Source organism: Dermacentor silvarum, chromosome 5 (genome assembly GCF_013339745.2).
Source record: "Dermacentor silvarum isolate Dsil-2018 chromosome 5, BIME_Dsil_1.4, whole genome shotgun sequence".
Lineage (NCBI taxonomy): Eukaryota > Metazoa > Arthropoda > Arachnida > Ixodida > Ixodidae > Dermacentor > Dermacentor silvarum.
Genome location: NC_051158.1, coordinates 35147085 through 35161951, shown reverse-complemented (window position 1 = coordinate 35161951; position 14867 = coordinate 35147085).

Here is a 14867-nt window from a genome sequence, read left to right as displayed (position 1 = left end):
AAACCACTTGGCCATACAGCAACGATTCCAGCAGTGCATTCATACAAACCATTTGCGTTCGAGCGTCGTCGTCGTCGTCGAAAAAAAGGTCGCGCCATCCTCCTCGCTCTCCTTTTTTCTCTCGCGTGTGCAATCATCCGCGGAAAGCAATATACGCGAACGGCGTACCCGTCGAGCAGCGTCCGAAGTCTTTACCACCTTCTCGCCTCGCAACGTTTTTATATAAATACGCATTTGGTGCTGCAGATAAATTACGGTGGCTAGATGGGTAGGTCTGCCGACCGGCCCGTCTGGAGCGTAGTTCACCGCTCCTCCGCATCATGACGCAAAATTGGCGCTGCGGTCAGTAGAACGGTTCCGCAGCGCGCGTCGTCTGCTACAGGGGGCTGGCGGCGAGCAAAATAAAAAAAATGAAAAAAAAAAACAACGCCCGTATTGGAATAGTTGTATGTCGTCTGTTCGTGTCAGTTTCAAAGGTGAAGAGCTCCGCGTATTTCGTGCTGTCTGCAAGTTCCTAAGCGATGTGGAATGTTCCAGGTCGGAAAAATGACCGGCGAGATTAGCGGCGGCATTGCTCCACCAAAGAAGACCACCAAGGAGACTTACTGCTTCGCTCGGAACTGCAAGTCGGGCTTCAGGCTCTAAATTTGTGAGAAAGACAGTGGAAATGCTCCGCTTTTTGACAGCGGAAATGTTCGCCCCGGGCTGCTGAGAAGCTTAATCATGATCGGCGACGTTAATTAGCAAGCCGTACACCGAAAAGGGTACGTCGATGAGCTCCTCGACATTGGAAATTTTCAAGACGCACATGAGGTGCTCAGCGCCTGCGACATCGAGCACCGCTGCACTGCTACGGGGAAATAAAAAGTGACTCTAGGCTTATATTCTATATAGCAGGCTATGTAGCAAGAAAGTTCCTGCAAAGAACGAATTGCTGCGATTGCTCAGGGATATTACTGAATTCAACAGAATGAGTAGGTCAGGGCTGTTGCTCCCTTCTGAAGCACTAAAAAAACTGGTAGCATCGCTCGAAGACGCCTTAAAGCTGTGCTGTTTAAATGAGTTACGAAGGAACAGTATCGCCGACTTTCCATCCTTTCTGCAGCTGAATCCTCCGAATTTGATCGGCTGTGAGCGGCACAAGAAAGAGCTCACAAACGATGTTGTGAAGTTCAATTCAATTATACGCCATTACTTCCTTGTCAAGGGCAATACCATCTCCCCGCACTACAAAGCCTCGTGGAGTTCGTGGAGGCGAATGGGATAGCAGCGTACCGCTGAGCGTACATGCCTGACCTTGCCGGCCCCTGCCGCCTCTGCTGCCTACCCATGTGCGGACGAGCCCCCCTGAACTATCTCTCTTCTCTTTTTCTTTACCTCCTACTCCCCCTACCCCCTACGACGCTGCGCCGTGCTCCCTGATGGGCTGCAGAATTAAGCGTCGCTTCCTAATGTAATAAACACCTCCCCCCCCCCCCCCCCTTCAAGGAGCACGGCACGGCGCAGAACTGGCAGAACGCGCTTTTGCTATCCGCCGTGCGTTCGCTTCCCGTGAAACCTCACGTCCCTCGCGTGCTTTCACTCGCATACGGCGCGCGGCGATGATTTCGTCGCCGTTGGACGTCATACAGAACCTCACGGCGACGGCGACGCCAGAAATCCACTTTGAGTGTCCATATAATTGCTTTCGCAATAAAACGTACTACGAAATTTTGCCCCTCATTATAGAACGTTTCACCACTTCGTTTCACATCGACCCAAAACAGCGGACGGCAGTGCCGCACTTCGACTGAGAGATAAAGAAGAACTCGACTGTAGAGTGATATCCTTCAGTCGCACTCCACGGTAATACTGCAGCACAATTTTTATGAGCAGGTGCTCATGTCCCCGTTGTAATAACTCGTGATCGAAGCTGTAATTCTCGAGCACATTTTATTGCGATAGCAATTATATGGACACTCAAAAGCAGATTTCTGCCGTCGGCGTCGCCGTCGCCGTCGCCGTGAGGTTCCGTATGACGTCAATGGAGATGAAATCGTCGCCGATGATGATGATGATGATAAGTGGTTCTTGAGGGAAAGGGAAAGGTTGGCGCTATCTTCTGCAGCCGTCGCCGGTGGTAAGTGGTTCTTGAGGGAAAGGGAAAGGTTGGCGCTATCTTCGCGCCGAACGCTGTATGTGCGAGTGAAAGGGCGCGAGGGGCGCGCGCTTTCACGGGGAGTGAACGCACGGCGGAGAACAAACGCACGTTCTGCGCCGTGCTCCCTTAAGGACTGCAGAAGTAGGCGTCTCTTTCCTCCTTTACAATCACCATATATGTAGAGCAAACGCGCCTTCTTCCGACGCGCGAGAGGCCGTGGGGGAGGGAGGAAGGGGAGGGAGGCGACGTTTAGCTGCGGCACCAAGTGCCTATTTATATCAGAGGCTCCGGCAACAGTCACCAACGCCCCACGCATTTTGAGCGAACGCGGGCAAAACGCCGACGGCGTCGACAACAGTTTGCGTGTTGCCGGTGCTGCTGCATGTCCAAGTTTATACAGCTGATAAAGCTAATATCATTACTCCGTATAGCTCTCTACAAATTTGCTATCGCAATTGATGCTTCGCCTTTCAGGTGAAGCTGCGACAACTTTTTTGTCAAGATAACCACCGAGCATTATTAGCGCTTTGCGTCCTTCATTCGAGAGGTAGCACTGTGTTTCATTTGGAACAATTGAGGAAGACCGTCGAGTTGAGGCCCGTTAAGTCTAGTGCATTTTTTCTACTCACAAGCGGAACTTACTTTCAGTGTCGTCTTCGTGTAAAGCCGCGGAGCCGTGGTCTCCCTCCTTGGAAGGAAAAACGAAGAAATGGTGCACGTGAAGCTCGCCCTAATTCATTATTATGATGCAGTGGCTAAGTTTGGGACTGCACATGTTAGACCGCTGTTGGGTACAGGCATGCGCACAAAGTGAGTAAAAAGTCTTCTTAACAAAACTCTGATCGCAAATTTCTACTGGCGATCTACAGAATGTTTGTTTCGAGGGTTGCCCGTACGATCAAAGAAATTTCCGAAAGGTTAATGACCACTTTAATTGCGATTAGTCTTTCTGGTGCGGGAAATCGGTTGAGGTCACGTGAGCAAACTTGGACACGCGTCTGTGGCTGGAGACGACGATGTGACGCTCATCAAGAACAAGTACAATCCCCTCACCATAACCATGGGCTACAAAGACAGCTTTTTTTCTGCTAGATGTATGTCAACATTAAGGACAAGTCCGCATTATTACAAATAGAGAACTGGACCTCACGGAGAGGTAAATTGAGGAAGTACTCATACTACAACTTGAGGGGCCGGATAAGGGGCATCTGTCAACCAAAGCATCGACGGTATTTTAAGTGTTCGTAAAATGTTACCCGCTCTACAGATCGCATCTCCATAACTTTCAGACTAAAACCACTTTGCCATTCTATACGCCGCTTACGTTCCTCTAAATAAACCTTACAAGCAACACGTATGGATGTCAGCCGCTTATTTCGTGGTGGTGGTATTTTCTCAAAAAACAAAAATAACCTAACCTGCCGCCCAACACTTTGAGCCCACCACCAGGAAGTCTTAGTCCAGATGCATTTTCTTTTACCTTATCATTTCTACACTTCAGTTGCAAAATACAAATTATTTCTCCGACGCTTTCCTTGTCTCTGTAGGTAAAGGAGTGACGCCTTCAGTCACGCTGCTAAGTAATATATATTTTAACATTCGCACTCGCGAAATAATGCCGATCGGGGAACAAGCAGCACACCACGCGCGCCCGACTTCATCGTCATCTTATTCCTTCGAGCCGACGCACCGAAAAAAAATCGACGCTACAGGGCCCTCCCCCTAGTGAGGAAGCCGGGCAGCTGAGCAATGCGAAATGAAGAAATTAAGGTCGTATCTGTAACGAAACGCACTCTATGGGACGGTGATGTGTTGGTTCGAAGGCGTTTGCGGTGGTGCGTCTACTTATCGATTCATTGTCTAAATGAGCTGGTTTAAGATGGTCAATGGATACGGGACTCTTCGCACCCGTTGATCATCACTGTGAAGTGTTTGGACGTATGGTTGTGTGTCCTGAATGGGCCGTGGTATGGTGGCTGCAGCGGAGCACGGACTGCATCTCGACGTATGAAGACGTGTGTGCAGTCATTGAGGTGCGGGTTGACAAACGTGTTCTGACGAGTGGGGCGAACAGGTGGCGGAACAATGGTGTCTATCATTGCTCGTAGCCGGCTTGCGTAGTTGGTGTATTCAATGGTTACAGGCGATGAGTGTGTACCGAAAACTTCTCCGGGCACGCGGAGTGTTGTGCCAAAAACAGGTTCTGCCGTAGAGCGCTACATGTCACTCTTCAGTGCAGTCCGGATGCGGAGGAGGACAAGAGGAAGTCGTTCGATCCATGGCATGCTGTTATCGGAACACATCAGGGCAGCCTTTAAGTGTCGATGAAAACGTTCTACTATTCCGTTAGACGCCGGATGGTAGGTCTTAATGTGTGTGATACCAAGTCTTTTCGAGATGTTATGGAAGAGTGTCGACTCAAACTGACGACCGCGGTCGGTTGTTGTAGACGGGACGCCATTTCGACTGACCCAGACTTCGAGAACAGCCTGTGCGACTGTTACTCCAGTAATGTTCGTAAGCGCAAGAGCGTCGGGCCAACGAGTACAACGGTTGATGCACCGTTAATACTTGTATGTATATATATGCTCTTCCACAGGAGGCAAAGGGCCAACGATGTCTGTGTCGATATGACTGAAGCGGGCATCAGGAGGTGGAAAACCTTATATTGGGCCGACTGTGTGTCTAGAAACTTTAGCCTGTTGTCATTTAAAGCAAGCGCGCGTCTAGTTCCGAACATCAGCTTTTATACGGGGCCACAGATATTTAGAGATTACTAAGCGTTGCGTCGCTCTCATTCCCGGGTGTGACGGAGTGTAGGGCCACAAAAACGGCTTGGCGAAGAGCTGGTGGCACATATCGAGGACAGCGGTTATTTGAAGCATCACTAAAATAGGAATGTCACGGCCAGGCATGAAAACTTTTAAAGCATGAGTGAAGTGCCAGTGGTGCGGAGCCTGCAGCGGTCGTCGTCAACGCGCTGGGGCGCGGCTAAGCATGCGAAATCCACCTGGGGTCTGGTGATGGACGTCGAGTCGACGTGCAGCCACAGTGTTTTCCTTGCCGTTGAATGACGAATGTCGCTGGTAAACTCATGTGAACGACAGCTGTCGAAGCTCACGGGGAGTATCCGATGTGCTGTTTGAATTCAGGGCATACGTTAGAGGCTTGTGATCGTTCATATGAAGAACTGACGACTTTCGGGGTAGTGGTGGAAGTGTTTGACGGCAAGGTATATAGCCAACAACTCGCGGCCAAAAGTGCTATAGCGCCGCTGTTGTGGTGTCATCTTCTTAGCGAAAAAAGAGAGGGGCAGCCATGTGCCAGCGACAAACTGTTGAAGGACAGCAGCAGCAGCCACATCAGATGCGTCGGTCATAATGGAGGTGAGGCTGTTGGGTATAGAATGAGCAAGGAGTGTCGCCTTTCCGAGTTCCATTTTTGTGTCATCGAAAGCTTTGGTGGCTGCTTCTGTCCAAGGTATGTGGCCACCCAACAAGTCATGAAGTGGCTGCAAGATGGTGGCGCAGTGTGGCAGGAACCTTCGGTAATAATTTACGGATCCTAAACACTCACGAAGTTTTCTTACTGTTGTCGATCGTGGAAATTGGGAAATTGCAATGACACGACTGGAAGCGGTCGGATATACCGTGACGGTCGACAAGATGGCCAAGGAAATCGAACTCTGAGACGTCGAATTCGCTTTTCATAGCGTTGGCAACGAGACCGTACTGCCGCAGTCGCGTGTGAACTTGGTTCAGGTGTCTCGTGTGTTCGGATGTACTGCAGCTGAAGACAAATATATTGTTGGTTGCTAGCGCGGGTGAAGAGTAATGATACCGTGAACGATGAGGTCCAAATAAGCCTAAACTCTTTATTCTCTCACGAGACAGGAGGAGGCGCGTGCCCAACCGGCTTGCCTGTCAGGTGCATAGCGTGGTGTCACAGTGTGGCGCTATAAACTACCCATATAAAAGAGCACCAGTTATAGCGGCGCGTGGAAGGCGTTCACTACATCACTCCCTCCCAAGTGAGCTGCCGAACTTTACAGGTCCAGTCAACCGGGAGCAGTAGTTCGCGTCCCACTGCTTGTGCGCTGCACTGTTTTCTGGAGGAAGTCGCAGTTGCTTCTTTCGTTGGTGTGACAAGGGTCGCGACAGCCGCGGGACCTTCAGAGTTCTCCATATGAGCCGGTTTAACGCGGTCAGTAGACTACCTCAGTTCGACCACGAATGTCCACAGTAAATTGCTTGTTTGTACGGTGGAGGACTTTGAACGGGCCGTCGTATGGTGGTTAGGTCGCTGCACTGGGTTATGCCACACGAACACATGGGAGCAGGACCACAGCTCCGAGTGCATCTGGACGGGTCACGGCGCTGGCTGACCCTGTGGTGGGGCACGGAGTTTGCTCATGATGTCGCGCAACCGGCTGGCATAGTTGCCAGTAGCAACAGGGGTTTCGTCTCCACAGCTTGTTATTCACAAGGCAATCGCAGTTTTGTTCCATACACCAGCTCGGCGGTGCTGCAGCCATTGTCGGCTTTCAGCGTTGTGCCGATACTAAGAAGAACTATTGGTAGTGCTTCGGTTCAACTGCGCCCTTCCATCACCATTACAGCTGCTTTCAACTGGCGGTGGAAGCGTTCCACCATGCCGTTGCTCTGAGAATGGTAGGCAGTAGTTCCGATGCGAGAGGTGCCGATCAGCCGTGTTAAGCTGGCGAAAAGAGCCGATTCGAACTGCCTGCTGCGGTCCGTCGTTACTGTGGATGGCGCGCTGAAACTAGCCACCCAGTGCTACAGAAAAGCATGGATGATTGTGTCAGCGGTGATTTCTGCGATAGACACGGCGCCAACCCGGCTAGTAAATCTTCCCACGCAAGTGAGTAAACACGACTGACCCTTACAAAGTGGTAGCGGTCCTGACAATGTCCAAGTGCACATGCTCAAATCATGCGTCTCGTGCTGGGAACACCACCAATAGCGTCACGGTGGCGCTGGACTTTGGAGCGTTGGCAGGCATGAATTGCATCCACTCTCGCGTCCACTGCCGGACGTCACGATTTATACATGGCCAGACGTACCTTGCCGTCACTAGCTTTTGTGTGGGCCGATTATCCGGGTGTGCCAGCTTGTGCACGTCATTTATAGCGGCGCGGGGAAGGCGTTCCCTACAATATCGTATAAATAAACGAAGCAGCAGGTGAGGGCGCGAAGTACTTTGGCAACAAAACGCTGAAATATCTGGGCTGCATCGCGGCGTCCGAGCGGCGTACGAAGGTAATTGAACATGCCAAGAGGAGTAATGATAGCAGTCTTCGGTATATGTCGGATAGTTCGCCATCGATCTGGTAATATGCTTTTACCAAATTAATTTTACTGAAAATTGTACAACCGTGAAGTGCTGTAGTGATATACTGTATATGCGGAATCGGGTATCAGTCGGGGATCGTTACTTTATTCAAAGCGCGATAATCACCGCAGAGCCATGTGGTGCGCTGAGGACCACGGGCTAGATGAAGGCCGCACAAAACCAAGTTCGAGCATGTGCTCAAATTCTTGGCGAGCAGTCTTGAGGTGATCTGGTGCTAGGCGACCAGGTAGTGCGGAGCCCGGTGGGCCATGCCCGCCGATGTGGTGTGTCACTTTATGCGCGACAGGTGTTTCAGTGAAGTGCGGAAGGAAAATGTCCAGAAATTCCGCAAGAACTTCTGACCAGGGAGTTGGAACACTGGAGCGCGTGTGGAGCAGCAGTAATGGTGGAACGATCGATAAGATGCCTTCGACACTCGAGTGGGTTTCTGTGCCGATGAGACGCCGCAGTCTGACGTGAACAAATAGTTTGAAATGTCACAAAAAGTCAGTGCCTATGATGGGAACTCGGACGCTAGCTACACAAAAAAAAAAAAACAGCAGCGAAATATCTGCCTCAGTACAATGTCGAGGGTGGCCGATCGTTGACCGAAAGTCTCAATGGTTGAGCCATTGACGGCAGTGAATGAAGACGTAGAATGGCCACGGCGGTTGCGCCCATTAAATGGCGGATCGGCTCGTGAACTCTTCGAAGAGCCTGTGGACGAAACCCCACCAGCTGTGTCGTAGGCTTGCCGACCTGACGCGCGAGGTTTGCATTCGACTCAATGATGCGCTCAAGATGGTGATCAAGAGATGGCAACAACATGACAGTAAGCGGCAACAGCATGACCACGGCGAACTGCAGCGGTGCCTGGAACGCCAGCTTCCATAATTTTGTCTCCTTTCTCAGCTAAAGCTTCAAGCGAGTCGGTGGACCATACACATGGAATTACGCGCACGTGGTGAGGCAGTCGCCGAAGAAACAGCTCTCTGAAAGTGGTAGTGTCCGCAGAAGCTGAGTCGTTGCAAAGAAGGTGCCACATGCGACGAAGAAACTGAGTTGGTTTTTGATCGCCAAGTTCTTCCGCGGTGAGCAGAAGTTGCATCCAACGTTGGCCAGATTCTGTCGTGCTGCAAAGAAGCGCTGCCCTCAAGGCGTCGTACGGATTGTCGTCAGGTGGCGTCAGAAGGTTGTGACGAATAGGGAGCCTATTGACGAATGACGTAGGCGTTCGCAGTCGAACTTTGACTTCTGTTAGGTGATACGATTTTGCCGGAAAAGGCACTCGATGGTGCCGAACTAAAGAGCAGTGTCTGCCGGCCAAATTCCCGGAAGCTTGACGGCTGCAACGTCATACGCGGTGGAGGAAGCGTTGGCGTCTTATGCATGCGACATAACTTGCCTATATGAATGAGCGTTGCAGAGGAATCGAAGTGCGAAGTGCGGATGTATAGAAGGTTGCAGTTCGAAAGCGTCTGAGGTCACCGCTTGTAGGTAGAGTGACGCATTCAGTCAAGCTACATAGTAACATATATTTAAAAATTCAAACTGGCGAAAACATGGTAATCGGGGAACAAACGGCACACCACGCGCGCCCGAATTCGTCGTCCTCGTCCTCTTCCTTCGAGCTGACGCACCGAAAAGTAGTAGACGCTACATCTCTATTATCTGTTCACTTCATATCGTAGTCACTAAAAAAATCTGGTCCCTCAGTAGATATAGAAGCGGAAAAAATGACATGCCCGTTTCACAGTCAGTGAGTATTGGTCCCTTAACTGTCTCGAAAAAAATAGTTATTGTTCCTCAAAGCCAATTAGGGGGCTCACAACGTTTATGTGTTTTTCTACATTTTTTCGTATGCACCATTCATAACTTTTCTCGAATGAAACCGTACTTTGAAGTTTTCGGATAATTTTTCCGATGTGCAGGTTTCGTTTTATTCGTACTGTTGCTTGCAATCAATGTATATGGTCACGAGTCGGTGGACTTGACAGACACCATAGGTACTAGAAGCCAAGATTTTGTTCATTCAAATTGTCCGCTTAGAACGACAGAAAGCTGAGCTAGTTGGTAAGGATTCATAATGCAAAAAGGAAAGGCATGCAGACACGGACACAAGAGAAGAGAAGTGGACAATACGAGCGCTATCCGCGAACGCCACCATCCGCTTCACGGCGCGTGGATTTGTGTGCTACATAATGCGACACAAGATCGTCTTCATTCTGTCGCTACCTTGTGGGCCTCTCTGACTGAGTGTCTCGTCCCACTACATGCGGGACTCATATACAACACTTTGATTCATAAATTGGTTGGTTAAACTTATGCACGGGCACAATCATGGTCAACGTCCGTCGGCCAACCCACCTTGTTCCCGAGCATGCTTGCCACAAACTCGACGAAGGAGAGCGAACCAGCCGCACCGAGGTCCTGCGCGGGCACGCACAATTTCTGGTCGACGACCATGCCCGTGCTCATTCCCACCGTCGAGACGATCACCAACATCGGGAAGAAGAAGGTGAACACGAACACCGCGACCGTCATCGTCCAGCTTGCCGCAATGAAACTGCAGCAGCCTGTCTTGGCACGCCAGAGGGAGCATTGGTTGCCTTTCAATTGGCCGGAAAGAAAACAAAGTAAAGTTAACGTTATATTTACCGAATTTGTCATCTTGATGGTGCCCTGACACACATGATTGCAAGCTATTTGCAGATATCTTCCAGGCATTATTCAAAGAATATTAAGTGAGTAGACTTCAGTAGACCTTAAGGTGGTAAGTTTACATTGACTTCTTCCTCTTTCTCGACTTTCCTATGAAAATAGATAATAAAAAATCTGTTTCATAAAAAGCTCATCAAAAACCCGCAGCTACACTAGAAGCAAGCATGATGCAGAATTTTTGTAAACAAGTGTAACCTACGTACTTGCCAAGACTATAATGTGACAAGTCCGTGCATATGTCCCCAAGGAGTTGGTGTCCTTATGCATTTGTCGAACGCTTGCAAGAAACTCTTTATAGCAAAGTTTTGGTGGATTGATAAAGACCACCAAAAGGCCATGCACACATAACTTGGGTTAAACGTTTTTTTTTATTATTCAGTTGTATGCCTAGATGGAATCTTCTATAGAGAAAAGATAAATAAGAAGCAGTTTACCAGCGGACTATAAGCGGTATCTAGACTGTCTATATAGTTTCGTTTTCCTAGGTGTCCATGCAAAGCCTACTGTGGGGCCAGCGTTACCAGGCAAGTAGTGGTGCGTTCTCAGTGGATATTTGCAGACGTGAAGCATGCTGTAGGCGGCCCTGAGAATGTATTCCGGCTCAGGGAACTATGCGGGGATGCAGGGCAACGTTGGGGATCATAACATGAACTAATAACATGTCTATAACATGCCGATAAAGCCGGCCTCATGTTCTTAACGCATATAAAAATTCTGTAGAGTTCTTAAGAAACCCTTTGCAAGTTCTTTAATTGTTCCGCTTATATCAAGACTGTAGACCCTCTATAAAAAAATCACTGCGGACACATCTCTTGTTTGGTGCTCGCGTATCAAAGCCATCTAAAGAAATCTAAAGCTCTGGAGGCTCTGCGCGGATGGACTGTTGTAGAGAAAAAAGTTTAATTATGGGGTTTTACGTGCCAAAACCACGATCTGATTATGAGGCACGCCGTAGTGGGGGACTCCGGAAATTTGGACCAGCTGGGGTTCTTTAACGTGCACCTAAATCTAAGTAGACGGGTGTTTTCGCATTTCGCCCCCGTCGAAATGCGGCCGCCGTGGACTGTTGTATGGACTGTATGAATGGACTGTATGAGTCAAGCTGATATGAGACTGGATGTGCGTTTAAGTATTTATCACTGTATATATGAGTCATCACCCAGCCCCTGGAGTAGCATATTAGGCAAACAGCCAGGCTAACATCTGCAGCATATCATCAAGGCTTGTATCTCTCTCCCTCCCTCTTTTAATCGAGCCTATAAGTTATGCCTATATGTATATAGATTACCCAAATAAATCCTCCATGAAAAAAAAGTGTGAAGAGCACCAAAAATGTGCTTCAAATAGATATTTCATCCCCAGTATCACTTCCAATTTATGAAGCCACTTTATCGCTACTTTTCTTTTTTTTTTTCTCAAGGCGTAGTGCTGCTAAGCTCGAGATAGTGGCTGCAACGAGCTTCGATATAGGTGCACGTTAAAGTACGCCAGGTGGTCATAACTATTTACCAGTTCTCCGCTTCGGCGTGCCTCATAGTCATATTGTGATTTTGGCACGTTAAACTACAGAATTCTATCTTTAGTCAGATAAATGTTTAATCAAGGAATTTCATAGCAGTACTTGCGTTGAAACTGCCGGTGAGCGATCCACCCCTTTTCTAGTGCTTGTTTGGAGGCATTAGTGTACCTCGTTGATAAAACAGGCTGTGGCAGCTATCATGTACCAACGTTTAAAATACTTAGTGAAGTTTTACTTTGTAAACGCGGGTGACGCACAAGTGTACGGGTGCTATAGCGCACACAAAGCTATCAGCCCTCGGTGTGCCTATAGAACGCTTAACAGTGTCCTCATCGCGGATCATTTTCAAGACAGGCCTCGCGCGGCCATGCCCTACGCAGCAGCAGCCGAAGTAGAACCCCGTCCGATTATGCTCGGATTGACGCCAAAATAAGGTTTCTGTAAATAAAGGAAATTAACGAACTTGAAAAGAAAATTTGGTACATTTCGTTCGGGGAAGGAATCGAACCCGGGCGAACAGGATTGCGAAAGGAGCACGCTTTGCCGACGCCACCGCGGCTTCATGGTTCTGACTGACTAAAGATTTGCCTGGTGCGTGCCTTGACGTCCGTGGAGAGACTGAGCGGTTCGAACGCAGCCAACTCGTCAGCGACGACTCCATCACGCGCGCGCTCTACTTACATTTCAAAAAAGGGACTATAATGCTATCGCATTCCCACACGTCAGCAGTCTTTGATTGTCTAAATTTTTAATTGGTGTTCGAATCATCAAGATGCCAATTAGGGAGTTGTAAATAATTGTAAAAGATGCCAAAATGAGATTTCTCCAGACAGGCACATATCGCGTGTTTATTTTCCATTTTTCTGGCGAAGTGAGACACACTGGGAAATATGAAAAAAATTCGCAGTTCCGCCCGAAAGGCGAAGCAAATATTGCGATAGCAAATTAGTGGACAGCTATACGAAGTAGGGATAATAGTTTTATCGGTCGTTTAAACTTGTAAACATAGGCATACTAACTCGATAGACAACCATGGTGTCACGCACGCACATGCCAACATGAACACGTCTCACTCGATGACAGCGGAAACTCGCTGTCAAATGCTGCAGTCAGGAAACGCTGCAGCAGCAGCGAGCTAATTTACCATCTAGCTGCCGCTCCCATCAGCGCGAACTAAGCCACGGAAACACAGCGCAGTGTGGACTCTGTCCCCGTCACAGATGTCTTTCAAGATACAGCGGCAGCACGGGCCGCACGGAATAAACCCCCCCCTCCCCTCCCATACGCTCCCCCCGGAGCCTTGCGAGCAACGGAAGACGGCGCGCTTCCTCTCCGCTTCGTTCCCTTGCGAGCGCGAGATTTAGCCATGATCGCCGACTCACCCTAGCACGCTTGCACTCGCACATATGAAACACGGCGCGCAGCGACGATTTCATCGCCCTTGGACTTCATACGGAACCTCGACGCGACGGCGACGCCGACGGCAGAAATGCGCCTGGAGTGTCCATGTAATTGCTATCGCAATAAAACATCACGCGAATGGGCACCCGCTGTCACGGAATAACACCACCGCCAAACAATCTCTGTGGGAAGGCAAGCTGATCTTCGCCGCACCGGGCAGCGCGTTTCCGTGATGTTAGACCGCATTCATCGCCGGGAATCGTTGACGTGTCATGGAAAAAACATGTTAGTGCGGTTATGGTCGCTGCTAGGCCCAGTAACAGATGATTAGCTCGATTTCCCGCAGAGGAATTGATGATGCTGCTATCCGATACGCGGTCACATGCGTAGTCACATAATATATATATTTTTTTATATTTCGCGGACTTTCTCGGTAAGTTATTTCGCCACGCAACTGATACTTTGCCTCGTACTCGTCTTCGCATTATTTCGCACAAAATAATGCGAAGAAGAGTACGTGTAATACCATTGCTATGGGTGTAGTACTTGATGGCCACTTTCTTCCTCAAATTAAAAATAACCAGTTTGAAATTGTTCAAACATTTCGCACATGCTTTCTACGTGATGAATCACGTAGATAGGGATAAATAACCTGTATGAAAATATTCATTCATTTCGCAGGTACTTTCTATGTGATGAGTCGCATGCGGTTTCCCAGAAAAGCAAAAATTGTGGCCGAACGGCGATTTGCCCTGATTCCCGAGTCTTTATTCAACTGCGAATAACATTGCCCTCCGAAAACCGTTTTCCTGTTGAAATCCTGGAGAAGTACATCTTGCCTACATATTAAAAGCCCGCATAGGTTTTCTTGCAAAGTCTATCCAACACCTACGTACATGCTGCCGTCTTGTGACAACTTGTTTTTTTTTTTTCTTTTTCTTTGCTCAGTGTTTTTGCAGACTAAAAAAAACTAATATGGAACACTGTGGATTACGGGCACACCAAGAGTGGAATTTACTGTTGTGAGTAGGTTACATTTTGTGTGAATGTAGTAATGTATCTCCAGAGAGGCAAAACAGTCGATGAAGCTCTCTACAGTGAGCCTAGAGAGCCTATAACTCCATTTTCATCATCATGATCACCAAGAAAACTATTTTGCTCGAACAAAATTGGAATATTATCACGTAAATTTCAGTGAAACATCGCTACGAAGGCTCGACATTGCGCCTTGCCAATAAGGAACCACGTGATGCTCGGCATTCTGCTTGTCACGCTCACCCAGCACGTAGAGTGTCGCTATGATGGTGATGACGCCAGCAACGACAGTAATGACCGCCTCGTAAATTCGCAGGCCCGTCGCTACGTCGTCCGAAATGTTGTACAGGCTGACGAGGGCTTTCTTGATCTCTTCCACTGAACGCTTGACAGTATCGTTGAGCTCACCGACGCTTTCGCTGAAGCGGTCAGCATACTTGTGCAGCGTCGCCTTCGTCTCTGCAAGTTGCGTGTAAATGGACAGCTTTAGCGTGTCCGGTATTCCGGTAAACGCAGGCGGACTGGGCGTTTTTACCGGAGGAGTGGAGGCGCAAACATGAGTGACATGCAAGGTGAGCCATCTGGTGGCGCAGAGCTCAAACAGGCAAACACAGACCTTATATTGAAGATAGCAAGTGTGAGCTACTTCGCTGCTGGTTGAAACTTTGGGCAACGCCTTAAATGTGTTCATGTTACGCC